The sequence below is a fragment of the Acinonyx jubatus genome, chromosome B3, assembly GCF_027475565.1.
Source record: "Acinonyx jubatus isolate Ajub_Pintada_27869175 chromosome B3, VMU_Ajub_asm_v1.0, whole genome shotgun sequence".
Classification (NCBI taxonomy): Eukaryota; Metazoa; Chordata; class Mammalia; order Carnivora; family Felidae; genus Acinonyx; species Acinonyx jubatus.
The window spans coordinates 120,458,089-120,473,438 of NC_069386.1; the positions used below are offsets into that span (position 1 = coordinate 120,458,089).

The 15,350-nt window shown below is 43.8% G+C and overlaps 1 protein-coding gene across 27 annotated transcripts in view; it reads left to right on the top strand.

The window, feature by feature from the left end:
* NRXN3 (neurexin 3) overlaps window positions 1-15,350 on the top strand; it is a 1,553,894-nt gene that overhangs the window by 26,578 nt on the left and 1,511,966 nt on the right. The gene's annotated exons all lie outside the window — the stretch shown is intronic.

Genomic DNA, 15,350 nt, shown 5'->3' on the forward strand with positions numbered 1-15,350 from the left:
TGTGGTCCCACCTGTCCTGCTCCTCATATCCTCCCAGCAAGCCACTAAAGTAACCACAGAGGGCCTTTGTTTCTTGTAAATTAAAAGTTTATTAAACAGTCCAAGTCTTCTCTGAGCTTTCCATCATTTAGATGAGGGCAGCAGGATAGAATTTTCTCAAAGGGAAGGACTGGGGGTAGGTTTTAGAGCTGTGTTTTCTTTCACTTAGCCTCCCATAAAACTTCAGATGTCAGCTCATTTCCTACAGTTTGGGGCAAGTTTCTGGAAGATTCCTTTGCTTGGTGTCTAGCTGGCAGATTCCTGTCTGGACCAGGTGACAGGCATGTCTCGGTCATATGGTGATGGAGTGAAAACCTCTGGCTGATCACTGGCCGCAGGATGGGCCTCCTGACTCCAAGGAAATTTCCGGTGATGCCAGAAATGGAAGAAGTGTTGAGGTCAGCAGAAGCGTCTGGTCAGAGCCTGCATTGTGGCTTCAAATGGGCATTGTTGAGAGGCCAAGATGGACTATCTAGAAAACAGCAAGAGAGGCCTCATGTGAGAAGAGCAAGTGCAGCAACCAGAGGCCAGGGGCGGATCTGGGCCAGTGCCACTGGAGGTTGCTCAGGTTTCCAGCCAGTTTGTCTGCAGGGGCATTTGTTGGATCTGAGGCCCTGCTCCCTGAGGTCTTTGAAGTGTAGCAGTTTGAGCCAGGCATAGGGCCTTATTGTTTTCCTTGATTGTAAGGATAGTACGAGCAGCTAACATTTGTTTTGCCAAGTGCTCTGTTGAACATTTCACAGGTGTTTTTTTTTTTAATTCTTGTGAACAGAGCTTTAGGGCAGTTATCATTATTTCCTCAAGTTACAGATGAGGAAACTGGGGTTTAGAAAACTTCACCAACTTTCCCAAGACCACACAACTAGTCTGAGGTGAATGGACCACACATCCTGGCCTCTGTGACCACATAGCCATGTTCTTAAGTGCACTCTACTACTTTGTTTGTTAATATGGACCTGGAGCCTCAGCGGGGTCCTGCTTTCTCACTTTGGCCACGTCCCAGTGAATGACCAAGTATCTCAGGAGGTTTGCCGAGTCCTGGCTGCTCCCCCACCCCCACTCCCGGAAGACACCTGTTGATGTGAGCAGCTGCCGTACCCTTTTTGAGCTGAAGGCAACCCAATATGCTCTGAGCCAGGGAGGGACTCAATACATTATGTAGGAGTGGCTGTACCCCTGGGATGGATGTCATAGACTTTTGTACTTGCAGTCAGAGAGTGCCAACTGCTTCTGGAAACAAAGCAAAGACCTGCAAGTAGGGGATGCATAGAGGAGACCAAGGGTGTATGTTGCCTTGAGGGTCTCCCTTCTAGATTGTGGTAGTTCCTGGGGTGCAACAGTCCCTGCCAAGGCTGGTGTAATGGGAGGCATTTTAGGAACGGTTTGCTGTTAGGATGGTGGTTAGAAACTCCTCTCTGGTTCATCTGCTCTGTCCTGATTGGGGAAACTTGGTATAGCACAACGACAGGCATGTTGGGAAGAGGGCCAGCCTGAATCTTCAGCCATCTGTTAATGGGGCAACGGATTATGATGTAGCATGAGCAAGTTGCCTTAATTGGGCAGAACCATCAGATAAGGTTACAGCCAGCCATGGGAGGAGACTGAACAAGGGTGTATCAGTTGTGGATGTGCAGCTTGGGGTATGGAGTGGGGCTTGTGGAAACAGAAGTGTCAGCCTTGGTGGAACTCAAGTGCATAGTTCTCAATGGGTCCCCAGTCCCCTGGGAATCTGTGTAAAATGCATATTCTTGGGCTCCACCTCAGACTTCCTGAATATGAATCTTTGGGGATGGGGCCCAGTGAGCTGCATTTTGAAATGCCTTGCAAGTGATTCTGAGGCATGCTAATGGTTGAGAACCACAGCTGTAGACTAGGGTAAGTGGCAGTGTGGTGTCCTCTCAGGGAGGGGAGAGAAAACCTTGCACTTTCTGGCTTCCTGTTGTGTAATGAAAAATAGACTTAATTCTCCTTGGTTTCATCCAGTTAACAACAGTGGTTCTCCAGTAATTCAGGCCAAGTTCCCCGTGGTCCAACTACCCCACTCACATGAAAAAACCTTCACTGGACTTGAGTTGGGGGGAGATTGGTGGTTTGATAATGGTTTTGGCTGATGTTTCCTTGAGGTGGTGTGGTGTAGTTGAATGGGAGCCTGCACTGGGATTCTGGCCCTACCATGTATTCGTCACATGCCTCTTCCTGGCTCCTGGACCTAGGTTTTTTATCTATGAAATGGCATGGATTTGGAGCTCTTTGAGTTCCTTACTTGTGGTGACACTCCATGGTTCTCAGAGATGTGCCAAGTAGAGGCCGTGGTTACATCATGCTGGAGACAGAAGTGTTGATGCTGTCATATTATAAGTATTAATATTGGAAGCGACAGCCTGCTGACCATCTGGAAGAATCTCCTAGGGCACTGAAGGCCCTGGACCCTGATTTGAGACCTGCATTTTCGGACAGGTGCCTCATTAATAGAAATGACTTCCTGAGAATGTAGCCAAATAGGCTGCCTGACTTTGTCCCACATTGCCAAGACTTTGAGCACAGAGGTCAACCTACACAGAGGGTTAATCCCTCAGTCTTCGGTATCCCTCTGTCTGACCCTTCTGGGGCTCTGGTGGCTTCCACTGGGTTACTTGATTGGATATGTGTGCTGCGCTTTGGAGCTGTTGCAGGAAAGATTGGGAGAAACATCCAGCCTGTGAGCATTTCTGTCCTTCCTTGGCTGAAGATACTGTTCAGGCTTGGGGGTGGAGCAGGGAGAGCCTGCATCGAGGACTGCTTGTACTGCCTTCGCTTGCACAGGACTTTGGCGTCAGAGGGAGAGAACATGTACAAATCTGCTGCAATTGACCTTTTAAGGCAAACCAACTTGTATGTTTGCTACACGAAGGGGCTGCTGACAAGTCTCAGGCTGGAGACAGAAGGTGGAGGAGAAAGGAGAAATATCACCGCCTTAGGAAGAGAGCTCATGGGCTGATGAGAGAGATGAAGCAGCAGGTAGAGCCAGAGCGGCTGTGACATTGTCAGACAGTCGGACCTGCTGCTCTTCCGTCTTCTCAGAGGAGGGGCTTCTGAAGTGTGACTCGGAAGGCCACCAGAAGAAAGCACGATTGAGCATGCCCCACTTGTACTTCTCCCTGAGCGAGGTTACCACGACAGAAATGGGTTGGCGACCAAAGCCCCCTACAGGCTAGGGCCTCCACCAGGGACAAGAATGGGTGGCTGATTCAGATGCAGCTCTACATGGAAGCAGCCGGACGGGAGACATTCCCATAGTGCACCCCCATCCCCTGCTTCACCTCTCCTGGGTCTCCTTTTCCAGCATCAACTCAGGAGGTGAGATGCTGCCTTTGGTGAGCCTTGTCTAGTCTTCCAAGGTTGGAGAGCAGAGTGCTGTCCTGGGTTTAGTAGTAGGAGAAACAAAAGGCCTACCGACTTGACTCCATTTCCCTGCCTGAAAATGAAGGAAAAGGCTGTTCTTGTCTATAGCCAGACAGGGTTTGACAGAATTCTTAAAATAAAAAAATGTGAAACGAGGGAAATCTGAATCTGTGGGAAGGTCCTCTGTGAAAGGATTTTGTGGGTTCCCTGTCAGTGAAGCACATTGCAGCAAGATTGTCTTCGTTTCTCGGGGCGTCAAGTGCGTGGGCTAACCATAACCAGAATGTGCTGCTGGGGGGCTTCCCTGGAAGGGGATGTAAGGTAGGAAGCTGAGGGCAGTGGGGAGGAGGTCCAACCAGGTAACCTTAAAGGCCCTCTCAACTCTTTATTATTCTTGTGAAAAATCTGTTAGATGGGAAAATAAATGCTAGTGACTGACCTTGTTCTATAGGTATTGGTCAAGTGAGCTAAGCAAGATTCCTCATATGAAGCCCAGTCCCCTGCTAACATTCAGACAGGGAAGACGTGGTTATTGGGGTAGAGGCATGCTACTGTCATGGAAGAGTCCCTGGCCTTTTCCAGCAACAAAGGCAAAGGAGGGACATGGAACCAATTTTAAGTACCATGTACCAGGCTTGGAGTGAGATTCTTCATGTCTATTATTCAGTTGAATCAGCACAATAATCACAGGGGATGGGTAGGATTACTATTCCCCATGTTCTTGGTGAGGTCATGGAGATGTAGAGACATCCAAACCCTTGAATGCCGTCACACGGTCAGCAAGTGAAGACCTCCAGTTCACAGCTGTGATCAGGCCCGTGACCTCCCACTCTGCCTCCCAGGCTGGAATGGGGGCTTATCTTTTTGAAGACACTTATGAAGAAGATGGGGACATGCCAAGGTTCATATCTGAGACCTCTGTGCCTTCTTTACATGTGAGATGTTCGCTTTTATACTGTGTCCGGAGAGCGGGCTTTTGGGGAAAAGGCTTTCCCAGCTGGAACACATCCTAGGGCCCTGGGGTTGTGAATTACCGGGCAGGTGAGAAGAGTCAGGTGTGTGGAGGGAAGCCCCTCCTTTCTGTTTCAGTCTCCCTCCTTCCTGGGGCCCAAGGGGAGTATTAATTACTCATTGTTGGCATTTTAGATCTGTATAAAGTGTTCTGCCCATGTTACTGTTTCAGGGTCAGACATCAGTGACTGGTAGCCTGGTGCTTGGCTCCAGCTCTCAAGTCTGATGTGTTTCTTTGATCCCAGTCTTTCTCAGCAACTTGGCTCATTTTCAGAACTGGGTGGGAAATGTTACAGGCTCACTTTCTACCTGTTGTTTTTGTTCTTTTCTCTTGTGGGTATGGCCAAAGGCAGAGAGGTTGGGGAAGGAGACGCGGTGAGTTGGACTGACCACCTCAGACTTTGGAAATCCAAGTTAATTTTGTTTTGTTTTCTTCAGTAATTTGATAAATGTTTTATTGCCACTATTAACACACAGTATTTTATGTAAATAATACACAATACTGAAGACTTAAAAAATTTGGAAAAGCCCGGAGACCAAAGCAAAAATCACTATTTTCCTACCATGTACCACTATTATTAAAACTTAGGTATAGATTTTCCTAGATGTGTGTGTATGTGTGTATGAGATTGTGTGCATTTATATATTTCTTACAGAAACAAAACAGATGTACATAGTCTATTTTTTCTTTTAGTGTTATAATATGAATGTATTACTGTGTCAATAAATATTCTTTAAATTTTTATTTAAAATGTTATAGGGATATAAAATATTCCATTATATAGATGTAACAATTTACTTTATCCCCTATTAGCAGATAATTTAGGCCTTACATTTTCTATAATTAGAAATATTACTGTTTCTCCCTCTAAAGTTTAGACTATATCATCATTCCACCTGTAATGTATGAGAATAAACATTTCTAATACTCTTACCATATATTTTTGCCAATCTTTGCTTATTTGATAGGACCCCCCTGCCCCCCAAAAAAGGTGTTCACTATTTCAACCTTAAGCAGTGCTAAGATAGAGTGTCAGGACGTGTGGATGGGTTTGTTGGGAATATAAGAAAAAAACAGATGTCAATCATCTTGGTTTGTTTTTCTTTATTGACCTCCTTTGATTTTTCCTGTGTCAACGTAATGCAAAAACACTAGATCTCTATCCCAAGAAATGAGGTATATTTAAACATCTTTTACAGGATATTTTTCACAGTTTTATTTATAAGAGCAAAAAGGTTGAAATAACCTAAGTGCTCACAATGAGAAATCAGTTAAATTAGTGGTAATAATGGAATACTATGCAATCATTAAAATAATTTAATAGCATAGGGAAAAATCAGGCTATAAAATAATATGTACATAATGATCTCAATTAAATAATATGTACATAGAAAAAAGGCTATAAAGGTTAATGTTAATCATTTCTGAATGGTATAATTATACTTTTTCCCTTGTGTTTTCAAAAAATTTTAACAAGTACATGTATTAGTATTGTAATCATTCACAAAGCAGATGTTAGCAAGTGAACTCTAAAATATTACACATGAAAATAAAGAGCTCTGAGTAATTGGATTTTGAGTCACTTAGATTCTTCCAAGGACGTTGTAGGTTATCAAGTCTTCACATTCTTTGAGGCTAGTGGAGCTCTTTGGAAATTTGCAGAACCATTTCCTAGTGGGGGCTTTAATGAGGATAGAGTCAAAACAAGGAAATCAAGATTAGCTTCCATCTGCTTTTCTGGCCTTTGTGTTTACTTGGGGGTAACAAGATGGTGGGATAAGGAACCTACTTATGGTGCCCACTGCCTTGGACAACAGGATATATAGGACATGCCATCCAAGGCACTGATGTATTTCTGTACTATTGGGGTTGTTGTTTGGAAACTGAAAGGCAGGGAATGACAAAGGATGGATATATAATGTCATCTGGTGGGATTGATTTGGTTGTGTTTGTGTATTTCTGGTAATGATAAATACCCCAATATGTTGGGAACAGAATCCTATGCCAGTCCTTCAGTTACTGATGAGGAAATGGAGGTCTAGAGGGATTAAGTCACTTGTCCAAGCCAGTGTCTTTTACCCCTCCCCCCCCATCACAGTGTCTCACTGGATGGTACAATATATCACATGTTGGATATGTCTGACTGGCTGAGATGATTCACAGTATACTTGGATGGTTTGGAAGTCTTTGAAATTGCTTGGTTAGAGTTTGGTTAAAAGAGGATAATTCAATTCTGGGCAGTAGGATGGTGGGAGGAGGTCAGTGTTGGTCTTTGCTCATAATATGATAGTTATTAAGTGATATTCAGAGGAAAAGGAAATATTAAACTTCATAATAAAGGAAGGTGAACTAGGGCAGCTGGCAGAGAGATTGAGTCAACAGTTGAATGGATTTATTTTCCCCAGACTCAAGTTCCATGTGAAGATGCCCTTATTTTGAGTTGCAGGCACTCCATGCCATGGGTTTTTCTCCTGTTATGTATTTCATCCTAGGTGAATGAGAACGTTAAGAACTGGAAATTTCATTTACCTTTATGACTTACAGCCTCATGCTGTATTGCCTTATTTGCCTTTGGCTATGAGTGCTCTGAGGATGAAGATACTGAGTTCACTTTGGGCATCACTCTTTAGTCTGAGGATCGGTTCAGAGGAAGCAGTAATTATGGTGAGAGAGGACTAGAATTCCTCCCCAGAGAGGAGCTCTTAAGACAGGTACAGTGTATAGGAGAAGAGAAGGTAATTGAAGGAATGAGTAGGGCAGGACAGCTGGCTTCAAATATGTAAGGGGCTATCATAAGGAACAAAGAATAAGCTTGTTCTGTGTGACTCCTGAGAGCAGAGCTGTAGCTGATGAGGGGAGACCCATTTCAGCTCAGTGTAAGAAAGACCCTTCTAGAAACCAGAGATTCTCAACAATGGTCAGTGGACTAATGGAAAGTGTCCAGCAGAGCCTCCAGATGTTTGTCAGAGTTTTCTGTACTGGGTGGGAGTTTGTTTCAGATGACCACTAAGGGCCATTCCAAGTCTGTGTTTCTATAACCCTATGTTTCTATGTTTAAGTAGTGTGTACATTATGCATTCATCATTCTTATTTGTTAAGCTCTTATTATACTTGTCATGCATTCTACTAGGCATTGGAAATATAATGGTAAAACATAAAATCCCTGAGTTTATAATCAATTGAAGGAGATAAATGGTAAATAGATTATTGCAAGGTATAAGTCCGACTTAGTAAAGTATAGGGTGCTATGAGCTCCATAGGAGGTGTAATCAGATTAGCTTGGAGTGACTCATGGAATCTTTCTGGAAAAAGTGAGGAGAAAGACCAAAAAAAAAATGACTATGGCTTGGGTAAGCCAAGAGGGTAAAGAAGAGTATTCTAGGTAGAGGGAATAGCCTGTACAGAGGTGGAAGGACAGCACGGTGCATTAGAGACACCAGTTGCTGGGCGAGAGGCAAGTGAAAAGAGGGATAAAGCTGACCAGGTGGGAGGCAGATGATGAAGGGCCTTGTCTGCCAGGTCAGAGTTTGGACTTCATGTGGAGAACAACAGCGAATCATTAAAGAGCTTTAAGGAAAGGATTGTGTCACCTGCCTCAACTTCTGGAAAGACCACTTTGGTTCCAACTTGGAGGGTGGGTTAGAGGGGACCAAGGCTGGCAGCAGAGGGACTGGTTGGAGTCTATTCAGTAATTCGGGTTAAGAGGTGCTGGTGAAACTAACCCACTACAGGGGCAGTGAGGATGGAGAGGGATGGTCAGGTGGTGGGGAGATTTCAAACTGAGTAACTAGGAGGTTGGAGTGCCATTTGTTGAGACTGAGAAATTAGGCCAGGCAGCGGATTTTGGGGATAGTAGAATGCTGATATTGTGTTTGAAGTGTCAGTGAGACACAGAGATGAAGACACTCTTTCTTCATATTTTGCAAACTACCCAAAAGAGATTCATTTTTGTCTCCTAATACCATGGAGGAGTTTCTCTATATAAAATAGGACTTTTCTTCCAAAGCACTTTCATGACTACTTTTCACAGATCCTCACACAATTCCTGTGAAGTGCAGGAGAGAAGTTTCTTTCAATGCACAGAGTTTGGACTTAGTATTCTATGAAATCATAAGTGGGTGTTCTTAGAATATAGTCACTCAGGTGGTTTTCACTTTCTCTTGGGTCACTCATATCCCAGGAAGACCATGGTTCCCCTTCTGTTTTCTGCCCAGAAAGAATTACTAGGTGGTTAAGGAGCTCAATATTGTCTCCTGTGAAGAATGATTCTCTCTGTGTAAGTAGAGAGGATCAGAGGCCCAGACAGGCTAAGAGACAACCAAACCAGTGGGTGGACAGCCAAGATGGGATTGCTTTTATTCCTTGATAGTGGCCTCTTTAGTTGGTTGGCCCACACTCCTTCCATGGAATTACCTTCCTGAGCGTTCCAAGGTTGATTAAGTAGATCCAATTTGGATTTCACTTTATGGTTCTGCTGTTGTTGACATGTTTCATAGATTCATAACTTGTAGGGAGATAGAAGATCTTCAGTTTCATTAAGTCCAAATTGTAGCTCAGTGGGGTATAGAACCACGTGCGCAAGGTTACATAATGAGCGGGTCTTCTGGATTCTCTTCCCGTTTCACCATGTTGGGCTTTTAAAAAATCTTAGCCATAGATCTATAAGGATGTTTATTTCTTAAAAGCTATAAGGACCCACCCCTTCTTTTTGATTCATTTCTTCTTTGTGACCTTAAATGTCTGAGTTCTTTGGGGACATGCCACTCACCCTCTTCCCTCCCTTGTACTCTACCTCTTCTTTCTGTGTGATCTTATCTACTCCTATGGTTTCCATTGCTATTTACGGGTGTATGACTCCACAGTTGGTACCTCTAGGCTTGAACTCCTTCATACACTTTAGATCATCCACATCCTGGTCTCACCCTCCACAGGCACATCAGAATCAATAGCTATAAAACTAGCAGTGTTGGCTTCAGACCTACATATGCAACTGCCTACTGGTTGAGAATCGATAGCAAGTTGAGAATCCAACTCTACATGACTATCTGCTTTTCATCTTTTTCTGCACATCTGAGTGGGCAGCATCCCTGCCTATTTAAGAATCTGAGCTGGAAAGCTGGGAGCCAGCTTCAATATCCCTCTCTTCCCACCACATTAGTCATCACACTCCTTTGGTTCTACCTTTTAAATAGCTGTGGTCTCTATTTGCTCTTCTGTGTCTTTCTTGCCAATGGGTCCTAATCAGCTTTCAACTTGAACACTCTGACACTTTCTTGGGTGGGCTTCCTACCATCAGTTCTTTTCTTCCTCTATCGTCTCTTCTTCTCCCACACACTGTGGGAGCAATCTTAAGGAAACAAACCTAATCACACCATTCATCAGTAAAATACTCCCTTACATGGAAAATCTCTTCAGTGTGCCATAGCTAGTGGCTAAGAGTCTGAAGTTGAGTTAGATTGTCTGGGTTTGGATTCCATTTACCAGTTATCTTGGGTAGGTTATGCAACCTTTCCATTCCTCAATTTCCTTACCTATAAATGGTAGATAATAATAATACTTCATACAGTTGTTATAAGCGTTAAATGACTTAGTATTTGTGAAGTGCTTAAAACAGTGCTTATCACATAGCAAATACTACATAAGGGCTTGTTAAATACAATAAGGTTATAACTCCTTAGCTTGACATACAGCCCTTTCAAAATTGGGCCCCTGTTGACCTCTCCAAGCTCAAGTTCTCAATCCTCCTGCCCTTGGCCCTGTACCTTCAACAATATGCATCAATTTGTCACATTTCATACCATTGTGCTTTTCCTTGTGTGTGTGTTTTTTAATCCTAGGATGATTCTTCTCTTCATTTCAATCTCTCCTCCCCCTTATGAACCTTCCGATAAGTTATTAATCTTTCATAATCCAAAGAAGCCATCCCCATACCAGTGGACACAGATAACACTTCTTCCCCTGAGCAACTTTCATGCCTGGATGCCTGGGCATATTTTATCATAGTGGTTAGTCTGAAGGCTCTGGAGTGGGACAGACATTCCAATTCTGATTCAACCACTTACAAGCTGTCTGACCTTAGGCAAGTTATTTACCTTCTCTGACCCTCATCTGTGTAATGGGAATAGGTTACCTACCTCATAGGGTTATTGCGAGGATAATATGGCACTATGCATGCTAAGGGTGGGTCTAACTGCCAGCATGTGGTAGGTAGTCTCACAGCAACTATCGTATTGTTAATGATGTATTTCCATTAAAACAGGTGTCACATACTATTTAATTTATAGTTTACATATGTCTCTACATGAAGGTTGGGGCTCTGTGTATACTCAGCTTTATAATCCCAGTATCTCCCCTAGTAGATGATCACTATTATTGATGTTTACCTGAAGCCATGCACCCAGACACTGGCCATCTCACTTGGGGTGAAGTTCATGTCTTGGCCACACACACCTCCCAAATCTTATCCCCAGGATGTTGGTTTTGTTTTCTCGATAGAACCTGTATGAAGGAGGTAAGTCTGCATTTAGAAGATGGCAATATATTCTAAACTGAGCAGGTAGTGTGAAGCAAGGTGTGAAGGCTTCTCTGGGAGGTGTGTGTATGTGGGGGGGGGGCATGAGGAGAGGGAGGGAGAAGAGGGCTGGAGACCTTGGTGGGTAAGACAATGACAGCTGTAGGAACAAGATGCAGGGAGAGTCTGGGGAGCCTGAGGGAAATGAGGTGGCAGCCAGGATGCTTGTGTCCTTGGGAGGCAGCTTTGGGGTAGATCGTGAGGGAGAATACAGAGACTGGATGCGCCTACTGTCATGGTGGGCATGATTGCTTCACTCTCTTTCTTATCTCTGCTCATGTGCCTTGCTGAGAAGGGGGACTTCCCTGAGCCCCTTGTCCTACCTAACTTGTAACCCCTTCCTTCCAGCTCTCCTAATTCTCCTTTCCCTGCTTTATTTTCTTCCAGAGTACTTATCATCATTGAGCACACTGTTTGTTATACTTAGGTATTTGGTTACTATCTAACTCTCCCCAATAAAATTTACAACTCATAAAGGCAAGTTTCTTAATCCGTTTACACTGATATGTCACTGGAACCTGGAACATTAGTGATACATCGTAAGTGCCTAATAAATATTTGTTGAATGAATGAATCCCACCAAAAAAAAGGATAACTGCCATTTGTATTTTTGTATTTAGTCATTCAGGACATAGCTTTAAAAATTTTTTGTTAGAGGTATAAGTTACATACCATAAATGGCATCCATTTCAAATACACAGTTCAAGGAATATTGGCAGGCATATACACACCTGTGTAACCAAACACCACAATCAAGACCTAGAACATTCTCATCACATCAAAAAACTTTCTAGTACCTCTTTGCAGTTAATTCCTGTCCACACCCATGGCCACAGGCAACCACGGATGTCATTTTTGTCATTATTTATTGTCTCTGCCTTTTCTAGAATTTCATAAAATTGGACTCCTACTCATGTTTTATTTTGCTCAGTGTAACGTTTTTTAGGATTTATCCATGTTGCATGTGGCAGTGGTTTGTTTGATTTTCTTGCTGAGTTTTAGAAAAGGGTTTCTTATTCTGCTTTGCAGTTTTTGTGACTACAAGTGAGCATGGGCTCTGGATCCAGGCTGTCTGGTTGGAAATCTGGCTCCTCCACCTACCAGCTGTGTGGCTTTGGGCAAGTTTATCTTCCCTGTGCCTCAGGTCTCTCATCTGTTAAATGGGGGTAATAACCATACTACCTTGTAGGATTTTGGGGAGCAAGAGTAAATGAGGCAAAGCAAACACATACAGTGCTTCAAATGGTGGCTGGCACATAGTATTTAATAGTTGTTGGCTATGCTTACTTCCACTTCTCAAATGGAGAAAAAAACCTTGAGGCACAGAAAAGTAAAGTAACTTCTCCAGTGTCATTCGGATCCCAGAAAGAACTGAAATCCAAGTCTTTCTGATTTAACTTCTGTGTTCTACCACCTCCCAGATTCTGGGTTGTCCTCTTTGGACCAGAATTCTGTGTGCAGCACACACAGAATGAGAAAAGCTCATGCTCAGTTTGGGGGATGTCTGGCTTCCCTACCTCAGTGTTGATTCAGGCTGTCCCTGCTGGTTTCACCATCCCTGCCCCTGTGGGTAGGGTTTGGGTCCATCTTTTGACCTGTACAAGGGGTAGAGCTGGGCCTTCTTGCCCTTTGCTCCCCTCCTGGGCCCTCTCACACAGCTGAGCTTTGCATCAGGAACACCTCTTACAATCACACAGTATCAGCCCTGTGAGAAGCTAATTTGATAAACCCCACTCCAAAGCTCATTGAACCTGTCTATAACGATGCTTAATTAAAGTGCAGAAACTTTGAAGAGATAGCAAGTTACTGCTTAATGCAATACCAGAGTGCCACTATTTTACCATCTGCCTCACTCTCTATAGTAATTGCTTCCTGACATTTGTTTATTTTAATTAGAAGAGCAGTCTTGATCAAGGGGGAGGGCAGGCAGGGTCAAAACTATCGAGGAAGAGGAAAAAAGTAGAAAAGGAGAGCTATAATGTGGTGGTCCTGGGCTGAAGGGAGGGCACTGTTGTCTTGATGATGTAACTGGTTCCACCTTCCCACAGGGACAGATACCTGTGGAACTTTCTCCATGTGGCAAAAGCACATCGCTGACTCTGGGGTCATATGTTCAGGGTCTATGGGTGTCCTTTAGGACATATCGGAGTTGACCTTCTTGGTTAGAGAATATAGAGACTCCCACTTTGTTAGGAGGGAGATTACAGATAGGGCTAGTCATATTCCAGGATGGTGGAGACACTTCCAGTCACAACAGAGTCTCAGAACTGAGGGAAAGAGAAGTTCATTCATATGTATTGGTTCCACAGGTTCTCACTGGTGCTTTTATAGTCTGCCTGGTTATTTTTGATTGTGTGTTGGTCATTGTATGTGAAAAATATAAGTATAAATTAAGGGCTGGGCGCCTGGGTGGCTCAGTCAGTTAAGCATCAGACTTCGGCTCAGGTCATGATCTCACATTTTGTGGGTTCTAGCCCTGCATCGGGCTCTGTGCTGACAGCTCAGAGCCCAGAGCCTGCTTCAGATCCTGTCTCCCTCGCTCTCTGCCCCTCCCCCACTCATGATCTGTCTCTCTCTCAAAAATAAATAAACATTAAAAAAAATTTTAAATTAAGGGCTTAGATGAAGAAGATACCTTCCTACAGAAAGACATTTTATTTTTTTGGCAGTTTTTTGAAAGCACTGTAAATCTAGGAGACCCCTACCCCCAACTATTAAAAGCTTGAACTTCTCTCAACACACAGGCAATTCAAACCCACTCTACAGGTCCTCTTCAGGATTAGTAAGTTTCTGGTTCTTTCTGACCCTGAGGGTCACAGCTCATTGTGAGAAAGCTCTTCTTTCAGTGTCCACATCTTGTGCAGGTTCTGTGCCTTGATTTCTGTCTCTAACTCTGCAGACTTTCAAAACTAAGTTCAGATTTGCCAGATTCAGAAAATGCCTTTGGGGCAAAAGCGATGTCCATACTTCTCTGAGTTCCTGATTCCCTTCAGTGTTGAATTAGTATTTCCTTACTATCTGGTCAACATTTTGATGATTTTAAAAAAGACCCACTGCATATTCTATCTAGATTTTTAGTTGTTTTCAATGGTAATAACCTGCCATTATCAGAAAGAGAAAGTGCCAATAGTGGTTTTTATATTACATATGTTTTTACTTTTGGCAGCAGAATTAAACAAAACAAAACAAAATAACAATGGAGCAGTTCTGGTAATAGTGGGGCTAGAGGCCCTGAAGCCCTGCCACCCCTTTGTTTAATCCATATAGAGCATCTGTAAGTGCCTGGCTTTCATAGGCATGGTTTGATGAAAAACTCTGCCCTAAGGAGCAGACTTGGTTTGACTGACTTTGAGGAACCACAGCTTTGGCAAAGCTTATCTACTGCTTTCCCTGGAAACAAATGGTTCTTGGCATTTGAGGATGGCTAGAAGCCTAGATGTTGGGCAAGGTGCTATAAGAAATGACAAAGTGTGCTTCCCGAGTCCCAGAGAGCCCCTGTGAAAGTAAGACCAGGGCGGTAACGATCTTCTCAGTCTTCAGAGTACTAATCTGAATTGGGAAGAAGAGAACAGAAGCAGGGCAAGCATGGGAGGTATGTTAGTTTGGGTGTTCCAAGAGACAGGTGTCAAGAAAGGATTAGACATGCAAGAATTTTATTGGGAGAAACACTTGTGAAGGATAAAGGGGGAAGGAGCAAAAGTATGCAGGCAGAGTGTTCAGACCTTGATGCAGATCTGATACCTGGTGCAGGGAGAAAGGCAGGAAGGACTGGGGTTGAAGAGGCCCACTGCAACACAGCTCTGAGAGTTTCAGCCGTCCTGATGAGAATCCCCAAGCAAAAGTTACTTGTTAGAGAAGTCTCCCACTGTAGAGAAATGGACTTCACCTTGCTCCTACATGCTTAGTCATCAGCTAGGAGCAGTCCTGGGGAGAGTGTGGCCTCATCAGATGTGTAGTGATGGATTCAAAGGGGGATGGTAAGCGGGGCTGTCTGTCAACTCTGCAGCAAGTCCTCTTGAAGGGTATCTGAATGGTATACCTCCCTGACCACCCCCGTGGAGAGGGCCACCCCAGATTAGTAATGAGGTGTTTGCTGAAACAAGAAGGTGAGGAAGAGAGTCAAATATGATTTTCCAGACCAAGGGAACAGCCATAATGAAATGTTGCCTGCTTATTTCCCAGGAGCTCAGTGTCCAAGTGGTGGGATTCCACTCAGCTGTGTTTGAGCATATCATCTGAGCTTGTTGAGGGCAGGCCTCCAGTAAAGATTCCTCTGCATTACTGAAGTTACCCTGATGTGGCTGGTCATTTCACCCCCTTACCCCTGGCTTTCTAAATCCTAACAGT